General features: G+C 42.2%; 1 non-coding gene across 1 annotated transcript; it reads right to left on the bottom strand.

Moving 5' to 3' along the window:
• Positions 1–3,780: 3,780 nt before the first annotated feature.
• Positions 3,781–3,851, bottom strand: Trnag-gcc (transfer RNA glycine (anticodon GCC)). The gene has a single exon. It is a non-coding gene; the product is annotated as a tRNA-Gly (tRNA).
• Between the last annotated feature and the right edge of the window lie 14,074 nt (positions 3,852–17,925).

The raw sequence follows: 17,925 nt of genomic DNA on the forward strand, positions 1-17,925 counted from the left end.
TGATGTTGTGTCTGTATGTAGCTTTATATTCGTTGGTTAGTTGTGTAAGTGCACGTGTTATTGTGTGGTAGAGTGGAGGGCTGGCGGAGGGCGGTGAAACTCGTGTAGGGACTTTCTGTAACACAATCTTACTTCAGTGCCAGGGCTCTTGGTGCACTACAAATTTATCAGTTATTCCTTGTGTCTTGTTTCGTAGTATACAGAAACTGGTTTCACTGCATTGTCTTCTTAATTACGACTTCTTGTGTGCATTGCATTCTTTGAATTTTAGAATAAGTATGTGGCTATAGCGGCAGTCACGAAAATATGCACCTCAAGGTCATCTTACCGTCTTACAGTATTAGTGCTAATTTCAGATGGTAATAAAAATTTCGTAAAAAATCAGGCATATGTATCTTTAGTCCCGGCCGTGGTGGCCGAGCGGTTCTAGGCGCTACAGTCTAGGCATGTGTGTGTGTGTGTGTGTGTGTGTGTGTGATGTCCTTAGGTTACTTAGGTTTAAGTAGTTCAAAGTTCTAGGGGACTGATGACCTCAGAAGTTAAGTCCCATAGTGCTCAGAGCCTATATTTAGTCTCGAATATGATAGAGCACGTTGCAAAAGAAAATTCTTATGAGCTGTTATGGGAAACAAATAAATAAAAACTAATGTTACAAGAATATTTTAAGAAAAATAGTTTTTTACTTCATTCTGTGGAAAAAACAGAACCACTGATATGTCTGGGCTGAAAGAAATATGCGAACATTCTCAAAGCCAATAGATGCATGTGATACATGTTTTCTCATGGAAACATAAAAGGATTCCGAGATAAAAATAAAATACTTTAAGAAGTATAAGACTGTTCCGTTTGTGTAACGAAAAATATCATCGCTGATGAATTTGCGTTCTGTAAGGCCTTGTAGAAACGTCCAGCTAGAAAATTGTAAACAGAACTATGAAATTAATTTTGATAACGCCTGAGACATCATTATTACATCGTGTCATGTATGGATGCATCTCATTTACCAGAGACTCCGTGCGCAGCAGCCCTCGAGTAGTTGGGTGCCACTGGTAGGGTTTTAGTTACACGGTTCGCCTTAAATTTTTCGTCACTGCACCCTACACCCAAATGGCCGATATACGCTACATAAATGTAACGGCATCCAGGCCACTATTTCCGTTGAAGGCGAACAAAATATATTTGTGCAAATGGTTTTGTGAAACCCAAGTTTCACTGAAGAATACTACAAGACTATTGTTCTCAGCTCGCAATAAGCACATTGCACACTAACTTTGTTCTTACTGCTACAGTCTGTTAGCATTCTATTAAAAATTTTCGCCCGGCATTACACTTTCCCAAATGAAAACCAAGTGAGCCGAGAAGACAAGGAACGAAGGTCTCTGAGCAGGGACATTTAATTTTTTCAAGGAGACCATCGCTATTCTAGGCTCTGGATACTCTCCTCTGTTGCAGCATCGAAAAATGGTTTTACGCTCAAACTTTTTGTCAACATCATCAAACGCCGTTGATTTCCGTTTTCATTCATATACCTTTCTTGGAGAACGAAAACAAAGACATCTAGGCATTCTGCCAATGTTACTGCGCTATTAACATGGAATACAATCGTTTCGGAAATAGCAGAAGGTTTTGTTGTCATTTCATGAACCTGAGCAAAATTTATATTATTTCTGGCTTCTTCAGTGCTGGCCAGATCAGTCAAAAACTTCAGTACATTCAATGCGACCAGTTTAGATTGTTCTCGAATGCCTTTCGTCCTTTACGCACACCAACCGGTGTAGCTCTACACGTAGGCCCTGGCTCACTACCAAACACACGTCAACGCACCGTTCCACGGAAGAAACCGCACGTGTACACACAATGTGGAACGGAAACAGAGAACTTTCACATGGTGCTGACCTACTGCACTGTTAATAGTGAAGATGTGGCAACAAAGCTACGAGGCAGGCGAATGACAGCACTTATTGTCTACGGTCTGCGGGCAGCGGGTGTGACCTTGAGGTGTCTTGTTTCGTGACAGCCACCCTAGAATTCTGTTTGAATTTTGCTTGCATCTATATTATTGGCTGAGATAAATGTGCCCAAATTTGTTTAAGTATTATGTAAAACAGAAGACGGTTTAGTCGCACGGTGTTTTGTGGACTCAGGAATGTTTGTTGTTGCTTACAGATTCGTGTGTGGACTGTTCGGTTTAAATGCATTGTTAAGTATATTGCTCATATTCTGCTTTATTTTTTGTTTGCATCTATTTTTAGTACCTTCTCACATTTAGCAGAGAATTCCATGTTTGCAGCTTCTGACAGAATTCAGCATACTCACACTTTTCACAGGCTGAGTATGTAACTTTGCTTTGAATGGTGTTGCTTCTTGCCACTGAGTATGCTTAGTGATGTTAGTAAGTAGAAAATTCTTCCTTGCAAATGGTACAAATGCAACAGTGGGTACACAAATGTATTCACACATTATTAACAAGTACTGTAAACAGTACATTTTAGCAGTTATGAATGTGCTAATTGCAGATGGTACAAATGCAACAGTGGGTACACAAATGTATTCACACATTATTAACAAGTACTGTAAACAGTACATTTTAGCAGTTATGAATGTGCTAAAATCATCCTTCAACTCCAGCGAAAATTTCGGCGTTCTCCATTAAATGAGAGAAAGTACGAAAAACGGATAAGAACAGATAAAATAGAATGCGAGCAATATACTTACAATGCATTTAAATCGAGCAGTTCACACACAAATTCTTAAGTAGGAACAAATATACGTCGAGGTCAGATAACAGCATGTGGCGAATCCAGCTGATGTTTTATACGAAACAAAACCAAATATCCAATCATTTACTTCATCCAATGTTATGGACGCTATCAAAAGCAAGGAGAATACTAGTAACATGCTTACAATGGAATTCAATGTGTGCAGTACACTCAAGAAGTCGTAATCAGGTACACAAGGAGATGAAACCAGGTTCTGTGTCACGCAATGTCAGATGGGTTTTAGGTGTTCGCATGTACTAAACTGCAGATATTAACACTTGATAAGAGACCCAAGTTCAAAACTGCAATATTCCGTTTTACGAACAAATAACGTTATTGTGCAAAGGTAACTGTGATATCATTTACAAAATTTTACAAGAGTGTGAGCTCCTGCTACGAGAAGTTAATTTTACTTCTTTATTGAGAGTTTTCAAATACGCATTGGAACGTCACAAAATGTATCCAGGCATGCACTTTACGACTAGACTACGAGGCCCATTCATAAATTGAAAGGAAAAAGATTAACATAATCTTCGCATTGCGCAAAGCAATAATACAGATTAAATGAAACGAAGCGAAAGCCGTATGGCATGAAGACAAACAGCTTTTTATTTAGTTGGATAGCTGGACTACATTTCCAAAAAAGATATTACTAATAAAGTAATAATATGGCTGCAAAAAAAAAGAACGACAGAAAACATCAATGTGATGTAGTTCGATAATATAGGGTAAGGAAGAAAAACAATGCGCTCAAAAACAGCAATTATTATTGGAAGATGATCTTCTTGTTTAGCACAGGTGTTAACGAACTCAAGGACGGGCAGCGCTATCAACTGCGGTGTCGACCGAGGAGTGTTTCTTTCGACGCATTCCTACCAGATGGCATGATTCATACAGACAGTGGCGGGCTGAACCAGGTCATTGCTTGCTGATGACGCACAACGCCATCTGCTTACGTGACTTATTTGTGTTTGTTGCCATCTGCTCGGGAACAAACCTGATTTTGTGTTTAAAAATATTTTGCATCGGCCGGGAATCGAACCCGGGCCGCCCGCGTGGCAGGCGAGCATTCTACCACTGAACCACCGATGCTCGTGAAATATATGTAACCCAAATTACATAGAGGAATATACTGATTTGGGGATATCTTTTTTCTAGTTTCCTTCGACTTTTTCTTTTCGCGGGTAACTGAATAAGTCTTCTGGCAGTTGTTATATGCTGTTTCTGTTCCGGGTTAAAATTACTTCTTTCATTATGCGACCTTACAGGACTGAAAACTTGCTTCCAGTTAGATTTACGAATGTGACGTAATAAGTCTTCCCAGTCTCTGAATGAGTGATATCTAGACACCGTACGAACATTCTTCTCTTGGAACATTCGGAACAGGTTTTCGCTTGACGGTAAATCACACACCTGTCCACATCTGGCAGCCTTTCATTAGATTTCCTTCAGCATAACCAAATAAAACCATAATCAGGGAGTAACTAGAATAGAGGAACCTTGCGCTCCTCTCCTCTCGCCTCCCCCCCTCCCCCCTCCCGCCAAAAAAAAAAAAAGGAAAATTCGAAGAAAAAATAGAAAAATTTGTAAAATTAATCAGTCAAGTGAACTCTTCCCTAATATTAAAATAATCCAAGTAATTTTTGGAAATCATTCTGATGTGAAGAAATGCGAATTACATGGGAAACATTAGCTAGCCGATGATACTGTGTTCTATGCGTCTGTGCACTTCTAAACTAAAGCATACGAAGCACAGAGTTAACGATCACAGAAATGTTATAAGAAATTGAACTTTATGTCGTTTAATTTAACTGATACGTTCAACGAACATACTCATTACTGAAAGCTAAGATTGGTAGCGACCGGAAATGGTTCAAATGACTCTGAGCACTATGGGACTCAACATCTGAGGTCATCAGTCCCCTAAACCTAACTAACCTAAGAACATCACACACATCCATGCCCGAGACAGGATTCGAACCTGCAACCGTAACAGTCACGCGGTTCCGGACTGTAGCGCCTAGAACCGCTCGGCCACCGCGGCCGGCAGCGATCGGAAAGAAATGGATATTAGTCAAAGTCACTCACAGTCTTTCTACTTCTATTGGAACAGCTACTTCCACCAATCTCTGCTCCGAGATTCATCTCAAGAGTGAACTAGTAAAACTTGTTGCGCCAACTGAGGTACACAATAGCGTAATAGGTCGTATACAAATGATACTACTGCTACAAATTGCTAATCACCGAAATGAAATACAGTATTGAGCAATGACAACTATATTTCAGGCGTACTGGTCACACCACCATTTGGTCGTCTAAGTTGGCAGCAAGAAGTCGCACTTTACTGAGACTGAGATTACGAACGGCGCTGGCACAAAGGTAATAAAGCTGTCGAGCCCTGTTTAGTTACCCGTAAGCAGAAACAACAGTTTAAAATTATATTTCGTTCTCTTTATAAGACACCTATGCTTTAAAAGACAAATTAGTTTTCTGACAAAAATATGGGTTAATGTAATAAATTTGTCTATGATAGTTATAAGTCCTTATAAAATGTATTATTTCTTATGATATGTGCATGGAGAACGTGTGTTCAAAGATACCATAATGACCTGATTTATGGAACAACGTCTTTAAAAACTACTACATGGATACGTCGCAGAGGTATGTAGGCTTAGGATCTGTAAAATTCTAATTTTCCTGTATTTATAAGATTTATAAAAATTGATGCTCCTCCAACTAATCTTGATAAACAGTCTGTATGACTGATTTGCGGAATCAAATTACACTGCATACAATTGCACTGTCATTACACATCCATGCCTTTGAGAATTTATGTCATAATATGCGTCCGCAGGAAGATGCAGTCGGCTCGACACCTGTGTTTTTGAGGTCGCAGAAGTACACTCCTGGAAAAGGAAATAAGAACACCGTGAATTCATTGTCCCAGGAAGGGGAAACTTTATTGACACATTCCTGGGGTCAGATACATCACATGATCACACTGACAGAACCACAGGCACATAGACACAGGCAACAGAGCATGCACAATGTCGGCACTAGTACAGTGTATATCCACCTTTCGCAGAAATGCAGGCTGCTATTCTCCCATGGAGACGATCGTAGAGATGCTGGATGTAGTCCTGTGGAACGGCTTGCCATGCCATTTCCACCTGGCGCCTCAGCTGGACCAGCGTTCGTGCTGGACGTGCAGACCGCGTGAGACGACGCTTCATCCAGTCCCAAACATGCTCAATGGGGGACAGATCCGGAGATCTTGCTGGCCAGGGTAGTTGACTTACACCTTCTAGAGCACGTTGGATGGCACGGGATACATGCGGACGTGCATTGTCCTGTTGGAACAGCAAGTTCTCTTGCCGGTCTAGGAATGGTAGAACGATGGGTTCGATGACGGTTTGGATGTACCATGCACTATTCAGTGTCCCCTCGACGATCACCAGAGGTGTACGGCCAGTGTAGGAGATCGCTCCCCACACCATGATGCCGGGTGTTGGCCCTGTGTGCCTCGGTCGTATGCAGTCCTGATTGTGGCGCTCACCTGCACGGCGCCAAACACGCATACGACCATCATTGGCACCAAGGCAGAAGCGACTCTCATCGCTGAAGACGACACGTCTCCATTCGTCTTTCCATTCACGCCTGTCGCGACACCACTGGAGGCGGGCTGCACGATGTTGGGGCGTGAGCGGAAGACGGCCTAACGGTGTGCGGGACCGTAGCCCAGCTTCATGGAGACGGTTGCGAATGGTCCTCGCCGATACCCCAGGAGCAACAGTGTCCCTAATTTGCTGGGAAGTGGCGGTGCGGTCCCCTACGGCACTGCGTAGGATCCTACAGTCTTGACGTGCATCCGTGCGTCGCTGCGGTGCGGTCCCAGGTCGACGGGCACGTGCACCTTCCGCCGACCACTGGCTGTGGAGACCTCACGCCCCACGTGTTGAGCAATTCGGCGGTACGTCCACCCGGCCTCCCGCATGCCCACTATACGCCCTCGCTCAAAGTCCGTCAACTGCACATACGGTTCAAGTCCACGCTGTCGCGGCATGCTACCAGTGTTAAAGACTGCGATGGAGCTCCGTATGCCACGGCAAAGTGGCTGACACTGACGGCGGCGGTGCACAAATGCTGCGCAGCTAGCGCCATTCGACGGCCAACACCGCGGTTCCTGGTGTGTCCGCTGTGCCGTGCGTGTGATCATTGCTTGTACAGCCCTCTCGCAGTGTCCGGAGCAAGTATGGTGGGTCTGACACACCGGTGTCAATGTGTTCTTTTTTCCATTTCCAGGAGTGTATTTGTTCATGGCTTACCTTCTGACTGATATCATTGCTGCATGCTCTCACTGCTTTTCATGGGTTTCTTAAGACCGGACGGAGACAGTCATGTTGCACGCTAGTCGTTTCATCTCAAACTGATGCTAAGCAACGGCGTTGGCCGCTGCATGGACACTTACATTGTTGAGAAGTGCGGCAAGTCGCGATATGTTTGTTGTTTACTCTAAGAACATATGCAGAAAATAGTAATCATCGCACAAAATTAAGGGCACTGTCCATCGGTAACAGCAGGGGAGGAAATCAGCTAAGACGACCGGGACAGTGCTCCCGGAGATAATGTGCTGTGTTAAAAATAGGAAATACAAAACTGAAAGGAGTGGGGGGGGGGGGGGGGAACTGTCAACCGCAATAAAAAATTAATTTGTAAATCATTCTGACATGCGTCATTAACCTTCTTTACCCAGGCCAAAAATTATTATAATTAAAATTAAACTTCCAAAACGCTGTAGAAATAACACCACTGTTCAGAATGACGTCAAACTGCATCGCAGTATTATCGGATAACATTGGACATAGCCGTGACCACGGTGCGTGAAATCCTACGAAACATGCTTCTTTGCTACCTATTCGAAAATACCCATGTGCACAAGTTGCATCCATTCGACCTGCCAGCAAAGAGAGACCGTTGCTTTAAAAATTTCTTGTTCGCATGGAAGTGGACAATCATTGGTCGTGGAATATTTTGTGGGCTGACGAAGCTCACTTTCATCTGACAGGATATGTCAGTACACAGAATTGTCAAATATGGGCAACGGAAAATCCACACTCAAATGAACCAGTACCACTTCATCCTGATAAAGTCACTGCATGGTGTGGGTTTCAAGTGGTTCAAATGGCTCTAAGCACTATGGGACTTAAAATCTGCGGTCATCAGTCCTCTAGACTTAGAACTGCTCAAACCTAACTAACCTAAGGACAACACACACATGCATGCCTGAGGTAGTATTCGAACCTGCGACCGTAGCAGCAGCGCGGTTCCGGACTGAAGCGCCTAGAACCGCTCGGTCACAGCGGCCGGCCTGCGGGTTTACGGCATCATTTATAATAGCGCCATTTTTTTCGCAGAAACAAGTGCTCCCGGTCCTGTTTAACTGCACCATCACTGGTAAGTGCTATGAGTGTCTTTTGCGTAACCATGTCATTCCAGCTCTCGAGCAGCGTGGCTGTATAGATGGGATCATTTTTATGCAAGATGGTGCACCTCCGCACGCTGCATATCCAGTTAAGAAGCAGCTCAAGCGCCATTTCGGAAATGCTAGAATTATCAACCGCCATTTCCCAATAGCCTGGCCGTCCCGATCACCTGATCTTAACCCGTGTGACTTCTGGCTCTGGGGCTATCTGAAAGATGTTGTGTTCAGTGTTCCGATTGCAAACTTAGCTGCATTGAAGGCACGCATTTTGCCGCAGCACATTCTGTGCGTGGCCCCAGAAACGCTTCGATCAGTTGTGGAACATGCTGTTTCTTGATTTTATCTTTTTCAGAAAACAGTGGACAGCATGGTGAACATCTTACGCGCCAGTCAAACGGAAATTTATAATCCGACTGATTTTGAGTGATGCTTTTTTACGGTTTTTGGCCTCGGGACAATTGAAAACCGACGTGATCGATGTTTATTTATGCGGTTTTTGGCCTCAGGGCAATTAAAAAGCAATGTGAGTGATGCTTTTTACATTTAAAAACCGATTTTTCCCATCCGATATGATATGAACTAGCCGTGGTGGATGGGCTTACGTAACTAACTGTATCATACCGTACACCCATGTACACAGAGTAGTACAGTTTGTTTAACGTCAAACATACACCTTTGGCATTGTTGTATTATTCATTTGTCATTTGTAGTCAACCACTATTAAATTATGATACTCACAGTGCAATCTATTGATACATTTTGTAACTATTTATTTTTATTCTGCTATACGTTATCCCCTTCTCCGATAATATTTCGTTGCAAGTTGACGTCATTCTGACCAGGGGTGTTATTTCTACAGTGGTTTCAAAGTTTAACTTTAATTATAATCACCCTGTGTATATATAATCACAGGAAAAATAAAACTGGAAGGAAATTGGATGTTTTTATAAAATCGATCAGCAGCGTCTTTCGCGGCGCTGATGTAATGAAAGACTATTTTGTAAATCATTCTGACGTAAAATCTATGGGAAAAACTAGTCAAAGATCAGGCTGAATTAGGATACGAGCATCAGTTAATTAAATACATAGATCGAAAAGGACTGGATGTGATCGAAGAGCATCCGTCATGAGTATGGTATACAACAGTGTGCAAGAAAGATTCAAATCACAATTTAAATTTAATTCTTAAAGGGACGGTGGAGGCTATTTCGAAAGAATTGAGAATGCCTTTTTTTTTTTTTGCTCACAGTGTGCTATGGTGGTAGGATTTAAAAACCTGTTCCAATATTATGTCGAAGGTAACAAGGCACCAAATCGAACGTATTGGGCTGGCGGGTAAGAAGACATCTATACACATTATTGATGGTTTTAAGGCTCTGACGAAGTCGTCAGTAGTATATGTGCCGAATGAAGTGTAGCAATAGATCTCAGAACATAATTTTATCCTTTTGAGATTCAGTACAAGCCACCACGTTAAATTAATATATCTCCTAAGGCACGGCAGCTGACAATATCGACGTCGCAGCTGTACAGGGCATCCCCCCCACCCCCTTCCCAAAAAAAAACAAGCTTTAGGGACACACTCACTTCACTAAAACAAGAAAAATAAATTTCTAGTCAACATGGGCTCTAATATGTATACCTTAAGAGATATGAGGACTTTTTCAGATCTCTTGAACTACGAGCACTTTGCTCTCCATATTTTGGGAGGAGGCAGTACGGACCAAACTAAGGAAAAGATGTCATACAAACATTGGGGTCTAAAATGCATACTTTAATAGCTATGGACAATTGTTCAAATTTGCTAGTATGAAATACTTCTTTTGTACTGAAAGAGTGTCCATAGCTCTTAAATTATGCGTTTTAGAGCCCATGTTTACTAGCCTTTTCTTCTTGTTTTCGTGTTAGGAACCTGTCCCTAAATCTTATCTGTGCTATTTCGGTACACGCTGAATAGCTTTGTAGAAACGGTGCTGACAGAAACAATGATGGAAAATTACCGTTTAACGTCCGGCTTACGACGAAGTCATTAGAGACGGAGATCAAACTCGGGTGGAGGAACGAAACCGGCCGCATCTTTTTCAAGGGAACCATCCTCTCATTTGCCTCAAGCAATTTTTTGATGAATCGCGGAAAACCTCAGTCCAGATTGGCGGACGGGGATTAAATCGCCATCGTCCTTAGTGCTAGTATAGCGTTTTAATACTGCGACATGTGATCAAATGTATCCGGACACCTGGCTGAAAATGACTTACAAATTCGTAGCGTCCTCCATCGGGGAAGTTCAGTATGGTGTTGGCCCAGCCTTAGCCTTGATGACAGCCTCCAATCTCGCAGGTGCACGCTCAATCAGGTGTTGGAAGATTTCTTGGGGAGTGGCAGCCCATTCTTCATGGAGTGATGCACTGAGGAGAGGTATCGATGTCGATTGGTGAGGCCTGGCATTACATCGGCGTTCCAAAACACACCAATGGTGTTCTATAGGATTCAGGTCAGGAGACTGTGCAGGCCAGTCCATTACAGGGATGTTATTGTCATGTAACCACTCCACCACAAGTGCTCGTTTGTGTTGAAAGATGCAATCGCCATTTCTGAATTGCTCTTCGACAGTGGAAAGGGAAGCAAGAGAGTACTTAAAACATCAGTGTACGCCCGTGCTGTGATAGTACCACGCAACACAACAAGGAGTGCTAACTCCCTCTATGAAAACTATGACCACACCATAACATCACCGCTTCCCAGTTTTACTGGTGATACTACAGACACTGCCAGATGACGTTCACCGAGCTTTCGGCATACTCACACCCTGCCATCTGATCGCCACATTGTGTACCGTGATACGTCACGACACATAGCGTTTTTCCACTGTGGGAAGCATGAAGGTGCTTAAAACATCAATGTAGACATTTTCTGTGATAATGCCACACAAAACAGTAACGGGTGAAAAAGACGACCACACTATAACACAGCCGCCTCCGAATTTTACTGTTGGCACGACATACGCTGGCAGATGACGTTCACCGGGCATTCACCATACCCACACCCTGCCAGCAGATCGCCACCTTGTGTGCCGTGATTCGTCACGCCACGAAACATTTTTCCACTGTTCAGTCGTCCAAAGTTTACGCTCCTCACACCAAGCGAGGCGTCGTTTGGCATTTACCGACGTGATGTGTAGTTTATGAGCAGCCGCTCGACCATAAAATACAAGTTTTCTCACCTCCCGCCTAACTGGCATAGTATTTGCAGTGCATCCTGATGCAATTTGGAATTCCTGTGTGATGGTCTGTATAGACGTCTGCCTATTACACATTACGACCTCTTCAAGTGTCGGCGTTTTCTGCCCAGTCAACAGACGAGGTCGGCCTGTACGCTCTTGTGCTATACGTGTCTCTTCACGTTTCCACTTTACTATAACATCTTAAACAATGAACCTAGGGATGTTTAGGAGTGTGGAAATCTCGCGTACAGACGTACGACACAAGTGACACACAACCACTTGACCATGTTCGAAGTCCGTGAGTTCCGCAGAGTGCCGTATTCTACTCTCTCACGATGTCTAATGACTACTGCGGTCCCTGATATGAAGTACCTGGCAGTAGGTTGCAGCACAGTGCACCTAATACGAAATGTTTTTGGCTGTGTCCGGATACTTTTGATCACATAGTGTATCGCTCGGCTGCTCAGAAACCAGTTTGCATCAAACGATTATGCGACAAACTATTAGACGAAACTTTATTCGTATGTTGAAGATGAGCAACTGCTTAACAAACGAATTAAAGTAGTAGAGTAGCTTTCGACGAACTGTGAGATGGCTTAAATTAACACTTTTTTATCGATTGACAGATAACATTTGTTTGCCACTAAATATCTGGCTTAACTGCAGCGAGTAAAAAATGTATTGGGAGACCAAGTTGCAGTAGCTATTCAGAGATGAATAGGTTTGCACAGGGTACACACTAGAGTGGAGAGCTGCATCAAATCAGTCTGCGGGTTGAGGACCACCTTAACAACAACAGCAACCTGATTTTTAAGGAAAGGATATATCTTACACACGCATACGTAGCTGTAAATGCTTTTTTCACATCTATCGGCAGTGACGCTTTTCTTAAAAATTAAGCACTTAAGTTTATCTGTTCCAGCACAGATGATGATGATAACTTTATTTATAGCCGTCCTGATGTATCTAATAAAACCCATGGGTGTTGCAAAGCTCAGCGTTCATTTTCCAAGCGAGTATTGTAATATATTTTTTAAAATTACTTACATTCTGCAGTGAGTCAGTATTATTTATCTGGTTTGGAAATGTTACCAATAGCAGAAAGTTACCGCAAATGATCACAGAGTTGTCTGACTGGTGACAGAGGGTGACAAGAATATTGACTTCAGCCTGCCGAACTCGACGAAATACGCCATACATCTCTCTAGAACGTGCTTGGAAAAGTCCAAGCCTCATGTTTCAGTGTAGAAACCACATAATTTCTTCAACCCCTATGTATCCATCACGTAGAGGTGGTGCCGACAGAATTATGGTAATAATTGCTCGCTCAGAGGCGCAGAACATTCGTTCTTCCCACATTCTGTCCGCAAATGGAACAGATTTGAATATCTAATTCAGTAGACAGTTTCCTATGTAACCCAGTTAACAGTGTCTCGCCAATTATAGATGAAGATGTAAATTAGGAAATTTGTGGTAAGTTCCTATAGGACCAAACCGCTGAGGTCATCGGTCCGTAGGCTTACACACTACTTAATCTAACTTACACTAATGTACGCTAAGGACAACACACACACCCATGTCCGAGGCAGGACTCGAACTTCCGACGGGAGGAGCCACGCGAACCGTGGCAAGACGCGTCAGACCGCGCGGCTACCAAGCTGTAGATGTAGACGTATGTTTAACGTAGGAAATGAAACGGCAAGAAATATTTGTTTTTCAAAAATAATGTATCATTTCACACATACAAAAAGGGAAAAAATTATTGAAATTATTGAAAGACAGTAATTAACGTAATTAAGGAAATACATTTCATCATGTTTGGATGCTCCTGACATCCGTTGATCTTACGGTGAAACATGTATGTTTATCTGTAGCCCCACGCCGCATATGTCTCACCGATTTCTCGGTTATTCATTTGGATGTGGGCCCATAGCACAAAGTATAATTATGTTGCTCTGATTCTCAGTTATCTAGGATACGCAACATAATTTAACGTCTACGTTATATACGTAGTAGTAATACTTTATATTCAGTTTTATCTGAATCTCCATTCCCAGAATGTGTTGAAAATGATGTTTACAAGGACCAAAAAATGTTAGAATACGTCATAACTGTGTGTGTGTGTGTGTGTGTGTGTGTGTGTGTGTCATTCCCAGAATGTGTTGAAAATGATGTTTACAAGGACCAAAAAATGTTAGAATACGTCATAACTGTGTGTGTGTGTGTGTGTGTGTGTGTGTGTGTGTGTGTGTGTGTGTGTGTTCTGATTTACTTTCACGTTATTTACAAACTTTTCAGCTGTGAAAAGAAGCTGTTGTCAGTAGCCTATAACGGCAATTTTGTGAAATCACATTAATAATAAATATAATCTTGAATAATAATATTTCATAACATAAAGTAGGTATTTTTTGCGTAGGAACCATAATATGTTGGGACAACTCAGACCTATCAGACTGATTGCTTCTCTATAAATCTGATTTTCACAATTTTTTATTTTCAAAACTTTGCTTCCGTGCTTTGGGTCCTTATAATTCTCAGTGCTTCATTTCATTAGTTGTTTACTTACTCTTTTACAAGGGTACCAAATTTAGCTGAGAGCATCTTTTCATTCTCATTTTGTCTTGCTACACAGTATTAGATTTTACTTCTGTTTTTGCGAAATTATTTAGTTTTTAAAATTCACTCCTTTCTGAATGTTTTTATTCTGAACGTAAGACAATTTTCTTACTAGTCACATAAAGATTCGCACAAATGAGTTTGGCTTCGTGTTTAATTAAATGGTGGCTAAGTTTTAGCATGCAACGTAGCTCAGTACTTCGGTCAGGGGACTAGTCGCACATTGTAATAATAATTATAATAATAAAAGTAATAATGAACCAAGTGATGCTCTCGGGTCATGCGATATCTGCTAAAAATCACTGACGACGTAACATTGAAGGAACAGATGTTGTTGTCGTTGTCGTCTTCAGTCCTGAGACTGGTTTGATGCAGCTCTCCATGCCACTCTATCCTGTGCAAGCTTCTTCATCTCTCAGTACCTACTGCAACCTACCTCCTTCTGAATCTGCTTAGTGTATTCATCTCTTGGTCTCCCTCTACTATTTTTACCCTCCACACTGCCCTCCAATGCTCAATCCTATTCAATACTTCCTCATTAGTTATGTGATCTACCCATCTAATCTTCAGCATTCTTCTGTAGCACCACATTTCGAAAGCTTCTATTCTCTTCTGGTCTAAAATATTTATCGTCCATATTTCGCTTCCACACATGGCTACACTCCATACAAATACTTTCAGAAACGACTTCCTTACACTTAAACCTACACTCGATGTTAACAAAGTTCTCTTCTTCAGAAACGCTTTCCTTGCCATTGCCAGTCTACATTTTATATCGTCCCTACTTCGACCACCATCAGTTATTTTGCTCCCCAAATAGCAAAACTCCTTTACTACTTTAAGTGTCTCATTTCTTAATCTAATTCCCTCAGCATCAACCGACTTAATTCTACTACATTCCATTGTCCTCGTTTTGCTTTTGTTGATGTTCATGTTATATCCTCCTTTCAAGACACTGTCCATACCATTCAACTGCTCTTCCAAGTCCTTTGCAGTCTCTGACAGAATTATAATGTCATCGGCGAACCTCAAAGTCCTTGTTACTTCTCCATGGATTTTAATGCCTACTCCGAACTTTTCTTTTGTTTCCTTTACTGTTTGCTCAATATACAGATTAAATAGCAACGGGGAGAGGCTACAACCCTGTCTCACTCCCTTCCCAACCACTGCTTCCCTTTCATGCCCCTCGACTCTTACAACTTGCATCTGGTTTCTGTACAAATTATAAATAGCCTTTCTCTCCCTGTATTTTACCCCTGCCACCTTCAGAATTTTGAAGAGGGTATTCCAATCAACATTGTCAAAAGCTTTCTCTAAGTCTACAAATGCTAGAAACGTAGGTTTGCCATTCCTTAATCTTTCTTCTAAGATAAGTCGTAGGGTCAGTATTGGCTCACTTGTTCCAATATTTCTACGGAATCCTAACTGATCTTCCCCGAGGTCGGCTTCTACCAGTTTTTCCATTCGTCTGTAAAGAATTCGCGTTAGTATTTTGCAGCTGTGACTCCTTAAACTGATGGCTCGGTAATTTTCGCATCTCTCAACAGCTGCTTTCTTTGGGATTGGAATTATTATATTCTTCTTGAAGTCTGAGGGTATTTCGCCTGTCTCATACATCTTGCTCACCAGATGGAAGAGTTTTGTCAGGACTGGCTCTCCCAAGGCCGTCAGTAGTTCTAATGGAATGTTGTCTACTCCCGGGGCCTTGTTTCGACTCAGGTCTTTCAGTGCTCTGTCAAACTCTTCTCGCAGTATTGTATCTCCCATTTCATCTTCATTTACATCCTCTTCCATTTCTATAATACTGCCCTCAAGTACATCGCCCTTGTATAGACCCTCTGTGTACTCCTTCCACCTTTCTGATTTCCATTCTTCTATCTGAGCTCTTGATATTTATACAAGCGGCTCTCTTTTCTCCTAAGGTCTCTTTAATTTTCCTGTAGGCAGTATCTATCTTGCCCCTAGTGAGGTAAGCCTCTACATCCTTCATTTGTCCTTTAGCCATTCCTGCTTAGCCACTTTGCACTTCCTGTCGATCTCATTTTTGAGGTGTTTGTATTCCTTTTTGCTTGTTTCATTAACTGCATTTTTATATTTTCTCCTTTCATCAATTAAATTCAATATTTATTCTGTTACCCAAGGATTTCTACTAGCCCTCGTCTTTTTACCTACTTGATCCTCTGCTGCTTTCACTAATTCATCCTTCAGAGCTATCCATTCTTCTTCTACTGTATTTATTTCCCCCATTCCTGTCATTTGTTCCCTTATGCTCTCCCTGAAACTCTGTGAAACCTCTGGTTTAGTCAGTTTATCTAGGTCCCATCTCCTTAAATTCCCACCTTTTTGCAGTTTGTTCAGTTTTAATCTACAGTTCATAACCAATATATTGTGGTCAGGGTCCAGATCTGCCCCTGGAAATGTCTTACAATTTAAAACCTTGTTCCTAAATCTCTGTCTCACCATTATATAATCTATCTGATACCTTCTAGTATCTCCAGGATTCTTCCACGTATACAACCTTCTTTTATGATTCTTGAATCAAGTGTCAGCTATAACTAAGTTATGCTCTGTGCAAAATTCTACCAGACGGCTTCCTCTTTCGTTTCTTAACCCCTATCCATTTTCGCCGACTATGTTTCCTTCTCTCCCTTTTCCTACTTTCGAATTCCAGTCCCCCATGACTATTAAATTTTCGTCTCCCTTCACTACCTGAATAATTTCTTTTATCTCATCATAAATTTCATCAATTTCTTCATCCTCTGCAGAGCGAGTTGGAATATAAACTTGTACTACTGTATTGGGCATGGGCTTAGTGTCTATCTTAGCCACAATAATACGTTCACTGTGCTGTTTGTTGTAGCTTACCCGCACTCCTATTTTTTTATTCGTTATTAAACCTACTCCTGCATTTCCTCTATTTGATTTTGTATTTATAACCCTGTATTCTCCTGACCAAAAGTCTTGTTCCTCCGGCCACCGAACTTCACTAATTCCCGCTATATCTAACTTTAACCTATCCACTTCCCTTTTTAAATTTTCTAACCTACCTGCCCGATTAAGGGATCTGACATTACACGCTCCGATCCGTAGAACGCCAGTTTTCTTTCTCCTGATAACGACGTCCTCTTGAGTAGTCCCCGCCCGGAGATCCGAATGGGGGACTATTTTACTCCGGAATATTATACCCAAGAGGACGCCATCATCATTTAACCATATAGTAAAGCTGCATGCCCTCGGGGAAAATTACGGCTGTAGTTTCCCCTTGCTTTCAGCCTTTCGCAGTACCATCTGTATGGCTGAGGCACGCAAGCCTCCCCACCAACGGCAAGGTCCACGGTTCGTGGGAGGGAAGGAATAAATGTGGGGTAAAAAATGTGTCAGACGACAAATCCAGAGGTCTCGGGTGAGAACTCCTGTAAGTCTCCGGATTTCCGTTCTTCATTTTACACTTCTTTCACCTCTGGAAATGTGTGCTGTTGTGAAAAATTGTGAGTTACGCCATGGTTCGGAGTTCCAGTTAGACAGTAAGTCTATCTACAATTGGCTGGGTAATTCAAGTTCAAACGTCGGAGAAAGGCAAAGGTACCCCACCTCCAATAAAATTGGTCCAAATGGCTCTGAGCACTATAGGACTTAACATCTGGGGTCATCAGTCCCCTAGACCTTAGAACTACTTAAACTTAACTAACCTAAGGACATCTAAACACATCCATGCCCGAGGCAGGATTCGAAACTGAGGCCGTAGCGGTCGCGAGGTTCCAGACTGAAGCGCCTGGAACCGCTCGGCCACAACGGCCGGCTACGCCACCTCCAACAGGACGGTCACTAGTAAAGCATCGTGATGTTCA

Source organism: Schistocerca gregaria, chromosome 2, assembly GCF_023897955.1.
Source record: "Schistocerca gregaria isolate iqSchGreg1 chromosome 2, iqSchGreg1.2, whole genome shotgun sequence".
Lineage (NCBI taxonomy): Eukaryota > Metazoa > Arthropoda > Insecta > Orthoptera > Acrididae > Schistocerca > Schistocerca gregaria.